The following is a 13328-nucleotide window of genomic DNA, read 5'->3' on the forward strand; positions in this document are numbered from 1 at the left end:
TTTCCAAAGTTTCAAATTCTTTTCGTTCACCCAATATGTTGCTTTATATCCTCCCTCAATTCATTGATTTTATTTTTGGTGAGATTTTCCATGTCTGCTTGAACATCCTAAATTAGTTGTTTCAACTCTTGTATCTCACTGAAGTGATTGGTATGTTCTGACTGGGTCATATCTTTGATTTTCCTAGAATGTGTCATTATTTTTTGCTGACATCTAAGCATTTGATTTCCTTAATTAGTTTGTTCTTATTTAACTGATCAGAATTTTTCAATTCTTGTTTTTCTGTTTCTTCCCCTGCCTATATGGAGCCTTTTATCTCTTGAGGATGATTTCCTCAGAAATTATAGACTCTGGCCACATTTTCCCAGACCATACAGGCCTACATTGCAGGAGGAAAGAATAGCCAGCATCAGTTGTACCTGAAAATGAGACCCAGCAGGCTGTCAGACTTTCCTATGACCCCTGTAAAATCTGTGCTTTTCCTATCCTGCCCAGCATGTGGTGTTTGTCTGCCTACAGCTTCTCACCAGCTTGAAGTGATGTGGTGCCTTTAATTTCAGCAGACTTCCCAGTTCTGTATGGGATCTCAACCTTTGCACCTGATCCAGACTAGTGTACACTGTGTGTCCAGTTATTGCTATTCCCCAGCAGTTGTTCTGTACCATTCCTGGCTATTGACTAGCTTCTCTTGAGGAAGAACTAAATTCCACATCTTACTATGCCACCATCTTGCTCTGCCTCCCCGTTTTCCATTTCTGATTTTTAAATTTGCGTCCTCTCTCACTCTTCTTTTTTTTTCCGTCAGCCTAGCTAAAGGTCCATCGATTTTATTGATTTTCTCGAAGAACCAACTTCTGCTTTTGTTTATTTCCCCTACTGTATGTATGTTTTTGCAGAGTGAGACCCCTGCTCCCTGGTTTTGCCAATGAAGAACTGGAGTTGGTGTGAGTCTATATGTCCCCAGGCTACATTTCCCCCTTTTCTTTGGGTCTTGACTTTGCCAGTTTTTTGTGCTGTTTATCTCCAAAAGCCCCTGGTTTTTAGTCCCCCCCCCCCCCATCAGCCCTATCCCCTCAGTGCCATTGGGAAAATTACTGGTTCCTTTCGTGCTTACTCCACATATTTGTGTATTGGGGCCTGTTTTTAGCTGTCCAGATTTACTAATTAATTCTGCTTTTGGAGCTTGGTTGAGCTAGCTCTTTCCTACTAATAAAGTCGGTTTCCTTTCCACTTGGGGAACCAGCCTGGATATTTTTAGGTGAGGGAGGGCCGACCTCCACAGCTTGGGAGACTTACAATCCTGTGTGGGATCTCACCTGTTCCACCTGTTCCAGACTTGTGTACAATGTTGTCTGGTTACACATTTCATGTCCCTTATCAGTTTTTCCCTACAGTTCCTGGCTATTTACTAGTTGCTCTGGAGGACGAAGTAAATTCCATACCTCACTATGCTTCCATCTTGCTCTGCCTCCATCCTACCTTTTGAAGTGGCTTTGTCGGGAAAGGAAGCTGAATTTTGTCAAATGCCTTTTCCACCTTAATCAACATGATCACATTATTTTTCTGTTTCAATTTGTTAATGTGTTGTGTTACTTTGATTGATTTTCTTGTGCTGAACCACCTTTGCATGCTGGGTATAAACCCTACTTGTTTGTGGTGTATAATTCTTTTAATTTGCCATTGGATTCTATATGCAAGTATTTTTTTTATATTCATCATGATGATCATTTCTTAGAACATTTCCATCAATTCAGAAAAAGAAATAAAAAGAAAACAGAAAAAAATTCATACGTACTATACTCCTTACCTATCCCTTTCATTGATTACTAGCATTTCAATCTACTAAATTTATTTATTTATTTTAAATCCCTCTGGAATTTGTCGGGGCATCACTCTGGCCAAACCTACAACATCTCATGCCCTACTCAAGGTTCCAAGTATTACGGTGTTCAGTTAAGCTGCACATAAGTTATATTAGGAAATGCTGTAGTCAAAATATAAATTCTGTACCAAAGAAACATTTTTTTGCTTTAGTCTCACACATAAGTTAAAGTTTTAAAATATGAATTACCATCTATTTTCAACACTCTACAGTATTGACATTCCTTTATTCTTCCTCATGCAAAAACTTTTAAATTTGTACATTTAGTTACTATCATTATACGCTCTAGGCATTCTTAAATTATACCATCTCAGTCTTTATCATCTATCTTTCCTTCTGATTTCATTTGTGCCCCCCACCCTCCTCCATCTATCATACTCACATTCAGCTTCATTCAGTGTTCTAATGTTATTGTATTACAATTAGGTAGTATTGTGCTATCCATTTCTGAATTTTTACAATCAATCCTGTTGCACAATCTGTATCTCTTCAGCTTCAATTACCTAATATCTACTCCATTTCTATCTCCTGATGGGTCTCTGAACTTGGAGAACTGAAATTCTCCAAGTTCATTCACTGATGTCAGTTCATAGCAGTGAGACTATGCAGTATTTTTCCTTTTGTTTCTGGCTAATCTCACTCAGCATAATGTCCTTAAGGTCCATCCATGTTGTTACATACTTCATAACTATCTTCTGTCTCACAGCTGCCTAATATTTCATCATATGTATACACCACAGCTTGCTTAGGCACTTTTCTGTTTATGGCCATTTTGGCTGTTTCCATCTCTTGGCAGTTGTAAATAATGCTGCTACAAACATTGGTGCACAAATGTCCATTTGTGTCCTTGCCGTCATGTCCTCTGAGTAGATACCTAGCAATGGTATTGCCGGGTCATATGGAAATTTTATACTTAGCTTCCTGAGGAACTGCCAGACTGCCTTCCAGAGTGGTTGTACCATTTGAAATTCCCACCAACAGTGGATAAGTGTGCCTCTTTCTCCACATCCTGTCCAGGACTTGTCATTTTCTGATTTATTGATAATGGCCATTCTGGTGGGTGTGAGATGATATCTCATTGTGGTTTTGATTTGCATTTCCCTAATAGCCAGGGAAGTTGAGTGTCTTTTCATGTGCCTTTTGGCCATTTGTATTTCCTCTTCAGAGAAGTGTCTGTTCATGCCTTTTGCCCATTTTGGAATTGGGTTGCCTGTCTTTTTGTTGTTGAGTTGAACAATTTCTTTATATATTCTGGATACTAGACTGATATATCGTTTCTAAATATTGTCTCCCATTGTGTAGGCTGTCTTTTTACTTTCTTGACAAAGTTCTTTGATACACAAAAGTGTTTAATTTTCAGGAGTTCCCATTTCTTTCTTTCTTCAGTGCTCATGCTTTGGGTGTAAGGTCTAGGAAACCACCTCCTATTATAAGATTTATAAGATATTTCCCTACATTTTCTTCTAAAAGTTTTATGGTCTTAGATTTAATGTTTAGATCCTTGATCCATTTTGAGTTAATTTTTGTATAGGGTATGAGATACGGATCCTCTTTCATTCTTTTGTATGTGGATATCCATTTCTCCCAGAATAATTTATTGAAGAGACTGTTCTGTCCCAGGTGAGTTGGCTTGACTGCCTTATCAAAGATCAATTTTCCATAGAGAAGAAGGTCTATATCTGAATACTCTATTTGATTCCATTGGTCAGTTTATCTATCTTTATGCCAGTACCATGCTGTTTTGACCACTGTAGCTTCATAAAACACCTAAAAGTCAGGTAGCGTGAGACCTTCAACTCCATTTTTCTTTCTCAGGATTTTTTTAGCTATTTGAGACACCCTGCTCTTCCAGATAAATTTGGTTATTGGTTTTTCTATTTCTGAAAAGTACGTTTTTGGGATTTTAATTGGTATTGCATCGAATCTGTAAATCAATTTAGGTAGAATTGACATCTTAACTATATTTTGTCTTCCAATCCATGAACACAGTATGCCCTTCCATTTATTTAGGCCTTCTGTGATTTCTTTTGACAATTTCTTGTAGTTTTATTTGTATAGTTCTTTGTATCTTTAGTTAAATTTATTCCTAAATATTTTATTCTTTTGGTTGCAATTGTAAATAGAATCTTTTTCTTGATTTCCCCCTCAGATTGTTCATTACTAGTGTATAGAAACACTACAGATTTTTGAGTGTTGATCTTGTAACCTGCCACTTTGCTGTACTCATTTCTTAGCTCTAGTAGTTTTGCTGTGGATTTTGTAGGATTTTTGACATATAGTATCATATCATCTGCAAACAGTGAGAGTTTTACTTCTTCTTTCCAATTTTGATGGCTTGTATTTCCTTTTCTTGTCTATTTGCTCTGGCTAGAACTTTCCACACAATGTTGAATAACAGTGGTTATAGTGGACATCATTGTCTTGTTCCTGATCTTAGGGGGAAAATTTTCAGTTTTTCCCCATTGAGGATGATGTTAGCTGTGGGTTTTTCAAATATTCCCTTTATCATGTTGAGGAAGTTCCCTTCTATTCCTATTCTTTGGAGTGTTTTCAGTAAGAAAGGATGTTGAATTTTGTCAAATACCTTTTCTGGCATCATCAATTGGGATGATCATGTGGTTTTTCTGCTCTGCTTTGTTGATATGGTGTATTTCATTAGTTGATTTTCTTATGTTGAACCATCCTTACATACCTGGAATGAATCCTACTTGGTCATGGTGTACAATTCTTTTAATGTGCTGCTGGGTTCGATTTTACATATATAGATGCATGTAATGAATGCATCTATATTCATTAGAGAGATTGGTCTGTAGTTTTCTTTTCTTGTAATATCTTTGTCGGCTTTGGTCTGAGGGTGATGTTGGCTTCACAGAATGAGTTAGGTAGCTTTCCCTCCCCTTCAATTTTTTTGAAGAGTTTGAATAGGGTTGGTACTAATTCTTTCTAGAATGTTTAGTAGAATTCATATGTGAAACCATCTGGTCCTGGACTTTTCTTTTTGGGGAGTTTCATAATGGCATTCAATTTCAATCCTTGTAATTGGTTTGTTGAGGTCGTCTATTTCTTCTCGAGTCAGTGTTGGTTGTTCATGCCTTTTTAGGAAGTTGTCCATTTCATCTACATTGTTGAGTTTATTAGCATAAAGTTGTTCATGTTATCCTCTCAGTACTTCTTTTATTTCTGTGGGAGCAGTGGTTATGTCTCCTCTTCCATCTCTGATTTTATTTATTTGCATCCTCTCTCTTTTTCCTTTTGTCAACCTTGCTAAGGGTCCATCAATCTTACTAATTTTCTCATAGATCCAACTTCAGGTTTTGTTGATTTTCTTGATTGTTTTCATGCTCTCAATTTCATTTATTCTCTAATCTTCATTATTTCTTTCCTTTTGTTTGCTTTGGGGTTAGTTTGCTGTTCTTTCTCTAGTTCTTCCAAGTGGACAGTTAATTGATTTTTGCTCTTTCTTCTTTTTTGATATAGGCATTTAGTGCAATAAATTTCCCTCTTAGCATTGCTTTTGCTGCATCCCATAAATTTTGCTATATTGTGTTTTCATTTTCATTTGCCTTGAGATATTTACTGATTTCTCTTGTAATTTCTTCCTTGACCCACTGGTTGTTTAAGAATGTGTTGTTGAGCCTCCATATATTTGTGAATTTTCTGGCACTCTGCCTGTTATTGATTTCCACCTTCATCCCTTTATGATCTGAGAAAGTGTTTTGTATGATTTCAATCTTTTTAAATTTATTGAGACTTGCTTCATGACCTAGTGTATGGTCTATCCTTGAGAATGATCCATGAGCACTTGAGAATAAGGTGTATCCTTATGTGGTGCATGTAATGTTCTATAAATGTCTGTTAAGTGTAGCTCATTTATTGTATTATTCAAATTCTCTGTTTCCTTATGGATCCTGTCTAGATATTCTGTCCATTGATGAGAGTGGGGAATTGAAGTCTCTCACTATTATGGTAGATGTGTCTTTTTCTCTTTTCAGTATGTACCATATGTATTTTGGAGCATTCTGGCTTGGCGTATAAGCATTTATGATTGTTATGTCTTCTTGTTGAACTGTTCCTTTTATTAATACATAGTGTCCATCTTTCCCTCTTTTTACTATTTTACATTTTAAGTCTAACTTGTTGGATATTAGTATAGCTACACCTGCTCTTTTATGATTGTTATTTGCATGAAATATCTTTTCCCAACTTTTCACTTTCAACTTGACCCTTATCCTTGGGTCTAAGGTACGTTTCCTGTAGACAGCGTATAGATGGGTCCTGTTTTTTATCCATTCTGCCAGTCCATGTCTTTGATTTGAGAGTTTAATCCATTAACATTTAGTGTTATTACTGTATGGGCAGTACTTTCTTATACCATTTTGCCTTTGGATTTTATATGTCATATGTACTTTTTCTTCTTTTTACCTTTACTTATAGTCTTCATTCCTACACTCTTCCCCACACCTCTCTCTCTCTTGTCTTTCTCTAGTGCTTCCTTTAGTATTTCTTGCAGAGCAGATCCCTTGGTCACAAATTCTCTCAGTGTTTTTTTTTTCTGAAAATGTTTTAATTCCCCTCATTTTTGAAGGGCAGTTTTGCTGGATATAGAATTCTTGGTTGGAAGTTTTTCTCTTTTAGTAACTTAAATATATCATCCCAATGTCTTTTTGCCTTCATGGTTTCTGCTGAAAAGTCTATGCGTGGTCTTATTGGGCTTCCCATTTATGTGATGGATTGCTTTTCTCTTGCTGCTTTCAAGATTCTCTCTTTTTCTTTGACATCTGACCTTCTGATTAGTAAGTGTCTTGGAGTACGTCTATTTGAACCTATTATGTTTGGGGTATGCTGCACTTCTTGGATCTGTAATTTTAAGTCTTTCATTTTTCTGAAAATTCTGGATAATTTTCAGTGATAATTTACTCCATTCGTTTTTCTCCTCCTTTTCCCTTCTTGTCTTCTTCTGGGACACCCACAAACAAGTATATTCATGCGCTTCATGTTGTCATTCCGTTCCCTGAGTCCTTGCTCATATTTTTCCATTTTTTCCCTATATTTTCTTCTGTTTGTAGGATTTCAGATGTCCCACCCTCCAGTTCACTAATCCTAACTTCTGCCTCTTGAAATCTACCAATTGTAGGTTTCCATTTTTTTCATCTCTTCTACTGTGCCTTTTATTCCTATTAGTTCTGTGATTTGTTTTTTCAGACTTTCTATTTCTTCTTTTTGATCATTCCTTGCCTTCTTTATATCCCCCCTCAATTCATTGATTTGATTGTTGATGAGGTTTTCCATGTCTGTTTGAACATTCTGAAGTAATTGTTTCAACTCCTGCATCTCATTTGAACTGTTGGTTTGTTCCTTTGACTGGGCCATGTCTTCACTTTTCATAGTATGATTTGTTACTTTTTGCTGGTGTCTAGGCATTTAATTACCTTAATTTGTTTATTCTGGATATTATTTTCACTTTTTTTTCCTTTGCTAGGATTTTTCTTGCTGTATGACTGTTGTCTATCTGTTCTTTAACATTACATTCAGTTCAGCTTATTCTAGTCCTCTAGCTTAGTTTTTAACACATCAGAATTTTTCAGCTCTTGTTTTCTTGTTTCTTTCCCTTCCTATATGGTGCCTTTTCCTCCCTCCCTTAGGAGGGTCTACTTAGGTATTATAAACCCCAGCTATATTTTCCCAGACCAAACTGGCCTCCTCTCAGGAGGAAAGAGTCACCTGCATCAGTTTTCCCTGAGGGTGAGACCCTGCAGGCTGAAAGGCTTTCCTATGAAGTCCCTGGTTCTGCATTTTTCCTATCCTACCCAGTATGTGGTGCTTTCTGCCTGCAGATCCCACCAGCATAAGGTGATGCGGTACCTTTAACTTGGGCAGACTCTCCCTGCTGGGGGTGTAGTTGAGACAGAGGAGAGGTTGTAGGCTGGCTTTAATCACTCACTTTTCCAGACCCTGGGGTCTGAATTCCTTGAGGGAGGGATTCCATCTTAGCTAAGCCCCACCCCTCTCCTGGGGAAGGTACAGGCTCCAGACAAACTCTCAGACAAGTTCAATTCTGCCTATGCCTGGGACAGTTGGAATCTGAAAAGCCTTGTAGCTATATCCAAATAGCAATCAAGCCATAGAAACACAGCCACAAAAAGAGAAAAAGAGAGTCCTTTTCAGAGCAGGAACCCCCCTCAGGTTTGCCAAACAAGAGGTTAAGTTGGTACATTGCTCTGTGTATCTCCAGGTCCTATGTGCCCCCCTCCTTTCCTTCAGGGCCCAGACCTTTTGAAATCCAAAAATTCCTCTTTTTTTTCTTTATTTTTTTATTTCAGCCGTGCCCTGTCTGCACCAGGGCAGAAACCAGCCACCTCTGCTTTTACTCGAGGTTCAGCTGAGCTGGGGGCCTATTTTTAGTAGTCGGAATTTGTTAATGAATTCCACAATTGGAACTTGGTTGTGTTCAGCACCTGCTGTTGGCTAAGTCCCTTTCCTTTCCCCTCTGGGAAGCAGCCTGTGGGGAAGGGGCATCAGTTGCCGTGGTTTGGGAAACTCATGGTTCTGGGTGGGCTTGAGCTGGTCCAGCTGCTCCAGACTGGTATATGCTGTGTATCCGGTCACTGACATGGCCCCAGCAGTTGTTCTGTAATCTTCCTGGCTACTTATTACTTGCTCTGGAGGACGAACTAAATCCCACACCTTGCTAAGCTGCCCTCTTGGCTCTCCCCCTATTTGCAAGTATTTGGTTGAACATTTTTGCATCTATTTTCATTAAAGAGATTGGTCTGTAGGTTTCCTTTCTTGTAGTATCTTTATCAATTTTTGGTTTTACAGGGCTGTTAGCTTCATAGAATGAGTTAGGTAGTGTTCTCTTTTCTTTGAGTTTTTGGAAAGTTTGATCAGGAATGGTGTTAGTTCTTGGAATGTTTGTTAATAGTCCCCTGTGAGGCCATCTGGCCATGGGATTTTCATTGTAGGGAAGTTTTTGATGATTGATTGAATCTCTTTGCTTGTGACTGGGTTATTGAGGTCTTCTATTTCTTCTCAGGTCAGTAGAGGTTCTTCATGTGTGCCTAGGACATTTTCCATTTCATTTAAGTTGTCTAGTTTGTTGGCATGCATTTGCTCATAGTATCCTCTTATGATTTTCTTTTTTTTTTTCGTGTCCATAGTAATGACTGCCCTCTCATTTCTGAATTTATTTTTTGCCTTCATTTTTGAATGATAGTTTTCTGGATATAAGATTTATGCTTGACTTTATTTTCATTCACCAATTTGTATCTGTCAGCCTACTGTCTTCTGCTCTTCATTGTGTCTCATGATATGTCAGCTATTAATTGTATCAGTGTTCCCTTGAATGTGATGAATAATTTTTCTCTTTCTGTTTTCAAATTTTTTCTCTTTTACTTGCCTTCAGTATTTTTACTATGATATTTCTGTATGCTGATCTTTCTTTGCTTTTCCTGTTTGGAATTTGTTGAGCTTCTTGAGTATGCAGATAAATGTTTTTCATCAAATTTGGAATTTTTCCACCACTACTTCTTCAAAAAACATAGTTTCTTTATTTCTCTCCTTTTACTGACATTCTTATCACATATATGTTTTTGCACTTAATGATAACCCCAATTTCTCTGAGGCTCTATTCATTCTTATTTTTTCTCTTTGTTCTTCACATTACATGATTTCTATGTTTTTTTTTTTTTTACCTTCAAGTTCACTGATTCTTCTACCTGCTTAAATCTGTTCAGACCCTACAATAAATTTTTCATTTCTTAAGTATTGTATGTTTCAACTCTAGTTTTCAGTTTTGCTTTTTCCTCCCATAATTTCTATACTTTTGCTGATATTTTATATTTTGTGGGATTGTGTCATCACATTTTTCTTTACTTTAGGTATATTTTCTGTTTATTCTTTGAACATATGTATAATTGCTACTTTGAAGTCTTTGCTGTGTCTGGTATCTGGACCTTCTTAAAGGCAGTTTGTGTTGACTGCTTTTTTCCTTTGAGTGGGTTACACCTTCCTGTTTCTTAGTTGTAATTTTTTCTTGAAAACTGGACATTTTAAATGATATATTGTAGCAACTCTGAATATTTATTCCTCTGCCCTCTCTGGGACTATATGTTGTTATTTACTTCCTTATTTGTTTAGGGATCTTGTTGGGCTCCTCTTTAATAAAGTCTATTTGTTCCTCAATGTGCATCCTCTGATATAACTCCTCAAAGGGCATAGCCTATGGACATGCACAGACCATACAAGAATGCCAGTAGTTTTAGCTGGGCTTTCATGTTTCTTTCTTTGACTTTTCTGTAAACTCTGTCTCCATTTGTATCGCACCCAGCTTTTAGCTTTATTGATTGCCTACTGAGTGTTCTATTGTTTTTTACAATGCTCTTATATAGTAATTGCTTCACAGCAATTCATTTCAGTTTGGGCCACTTTTCAAGGCATAGTCTTTGGAGCCAGTCTTTGTGTTGACCACAAGAGGGATCTTTTTAGTTGCCTTTTTCAATGCCTCTCTTGATAAAGTTCTAACTGGTTTGCAGTTTAGTTTATTGCTCTCATTGAGCTACTAGCCTTCTTCTTCCTCTTTTTTAGAGTAAGCAAGCAGAAAATTCATTGAGAATACATGTGAGAGGACATGGGGGCACTCTTGGAAAGACAGAGGTGAGGGAGGCCAGAGGCCATAGGCATACAGAGCCATTTGCTCTTATAGATTAGCTTTACTTAGTCCCCCTCCGTCTTCCTTGTTCAGGGTCTTTTTCTCCTACCCCATTGCCTGGTGGTAGATAGTGCATTTGAGTAGCTCAGTTGACTCCACCCTTCTCTGTAGATGACTCACTCAAGTGAGGGTCATTTGATCCCGAGGTGCTGTCTGAGATATATTTCTACTTGAGGCCTGACTGCTTTTTTGGAGTTTATCCTTTGCTTAGCCAACAACTACCCTAATTCTAACATTGCGTCATTTCCCTCTCAGAGACTTCTAACTTCCCTTAATCTTAAGGGAATTTGAGTCGATGACCCATCTTCCATAATTGCTTCAAGCTGTTAGTAGGTCATAGGTCCTACTTGTGGGAGAATAGCAGTCTCTGGCTATGCTATTGATGATGGCTGGTTGAACTGGAAAGGAGAGATATTTTGTGAAAGGTTTTTAATCTGTAAGAAACAAACCTGGCGAGAAGTTTAAAAATACAAATACCAATTAATATCAAGAGGAGTATAGAAGTGTGTGGGCCCAGAAGACCTGTTAGCCATGAGAGACTGGGGAAGAGGGACAGAAATGACCATTCTGCAGATCCAAGAGTGAATCCTAGCTGTGCAGCTCATTTTTGCTTAACTGGGGAATAAGAAAGTACATGTGAGTACAGGAATGAGGGTTGGAAGGGACTTGATTGCTCAGGCTGTGACATTGGCTGCTGTGTTGGCCCAGTTATTTCTTCGAGAGATGTTAGTATTATTTTGGCCAGCCAATAAATTACTGCTATTTTTGTCAGTAAGATCATGGCATTTAAGACATTGAGTATTTCTTGGCAGTTTTTAATCAGGAGAAAGCCTCACTCTTTTTACGCTGTTGTGGGAGCATAAGGATTAGGAAAGCATAGCTTTTTTCATTTCCTTAGGTCTGGAGCTCAGGTGAAGGTAATTAGTTCTGCTTTTGAGCCTGAATCCCTGTTGTTAGGACATTGGCTTCACTCTCATTTGATTGATTATTGCGTACTTTGCTTTCTTTGTGTTTTGGTTAATGATGCTACTTTTAGAAATAAAAAATATTTAAAAAAATTACAGCAGAAGTTTTCCTGTTTTACCTTTACATACTTAATAGGATTATGTTAATTAATAGGTAGAACCTAACTTATATACTTGCCTTGTTTCTTTTTTGTTGAACACAAAGTTCTGATTTAGAGCTGACCACCTATACTTTTTAGAGAAGCTTTAGATTAGTGTAACTGACAAGTATTTGTTTCTTATACAGATTATATTATGATATAACATGGACAGTAAGAATATTGTCAAATTTTTAGGAATTTTATGTAATTTTTAATATATGACAAATTTTGGCTTAACAGAAGACTACAGCATTTCTTTAATTATAATACTTTAAAACACTTTTTAATGTAAGATGTTGAACTATTTTAGCACTTCAATTTTGCAAGGTAAGAGAGTAATTTTTCTGTAACAGTTTTCCTTTAAGAGTGAGAAAACTTTCCTCTTTGAAATAAAGGATGAGAAGCTCAACATAAACATTTAGACAGATTATTCAGATGCATAAGAGAAACTTTATAATTTTCATTGACTAGACTAACAATCTACGTTATTTTAATAGGTAAAAACCTAAATTGTAGCTTTTCATGTATACATGGTTTTATACAATAGTTTTCTTTAAAAAAGAATATCATAAACAGGCTTATTAAATTTGGTTAGCATTGACTATGACAGAATTTACTTTCATATACCTTTTACAACTTTCTGTGTCCATTTGGTCAGCAATGAGTATAACAAACAAAATTCACTTTCATATTAGGAATATGTTAATTCACAAAATTAACATAATGTAAGACTGTACTTTGAGGTAGTTTGAGGTCAGTAAGGTCTACTGCTAAGACATTTTTAAAGATAGGGGAATTATTTTGATACCCTTGGGGTAGCACTCTCTGAGTAGGGTGGGAATCTTATTTTTTAAGGCCCTGCTATTCAAAAGCAAAAAGGTATTGAAATTAGGGTGAAAAGGAATAAAAAAAATGTGTTTGTTATGGTTATATTCTAATTCTACATTTGTACTTTGAATTTATTGAGTAGTTATAAGAAATGATTAATATTGTCATGCACTTTTATCATCTACCCTTTAATTTAGGTCAAAAACTATGAGAATAAATTGCAGTGTTTTCTCTAAGAGTAACACTTTAATGAATAAAAAGACTATTTATACTAATTTTAATGTTTCTCTAAAATGCATTGTGAGTTTCAGCAGCACACAGCAACATGGATGAATCTCACAAACAATACTGAGCAAAAGATGATACAAACAAATTAGTACAAACTGCATGATTCCATTTATGTTAAGTAGAAAAAACAAAAAGAATCTATGCTGTCAGAACCATAATAGTAGTGTTTTCTTTTTTGGATCTAAGTGCTCCTTTCTTAGTTGTATTAATTTTGTGAAAATTCTTTGAGTTGTATAATTATTATATGTGCACTTCTATGTGTGTTTGTTATACTTAAGAATTTAGGAGTTTGCTGTGGGTCCAGTATGAGTTATATAATTTTAACTGTTCAGAATAAACTTAGTATATATAGCTCTTTATTTACTTAGATGTTTGAAAATGATGGTGTTGTCTTGTAGTTTTAAAAGTTCTTGTTTCTTACATGTGTAAATGAAAAATAATAAATTCAAGAATTAAATTAATATATGAGCGTTAAGATTCTGTTTGTAATAGTTTCCTCAATGTATTTTAAGGAACTG

At 36.4% G+C, this 13328-nt stretch overlaps 1 protein-coding gene across 5 annotated transcripts in view; it reads left to right on the forward strand.

Moving 5' to 3' along the window:
* The window catches only part of ATRNL1 (attractin like 1), a 931221-nt gene that overhangs the window by 171804 nt on the left and 746089 nt on the right, over window positions 1-13328 (forward strand). The window lies entirely within an intron of this gene.

The sequence above is a fragment of the Tamandua tetradactyla genome, chromosome 13 (assembly GCF_023851605.1).
Source record: "Tamandua tetradactyla isolate mTamTet1 chromosome 13, mTamTet1.pri, whole genome shotgun sequence".
In the NCBI taxonomy this organism is placed as follows: domain Eukaryota; kingdom Metazoa; phylum Chordata; class Mammalia; order Pilosa; family Myrmecophagidae; genus Tamandua; species Tamandua tetradactyla.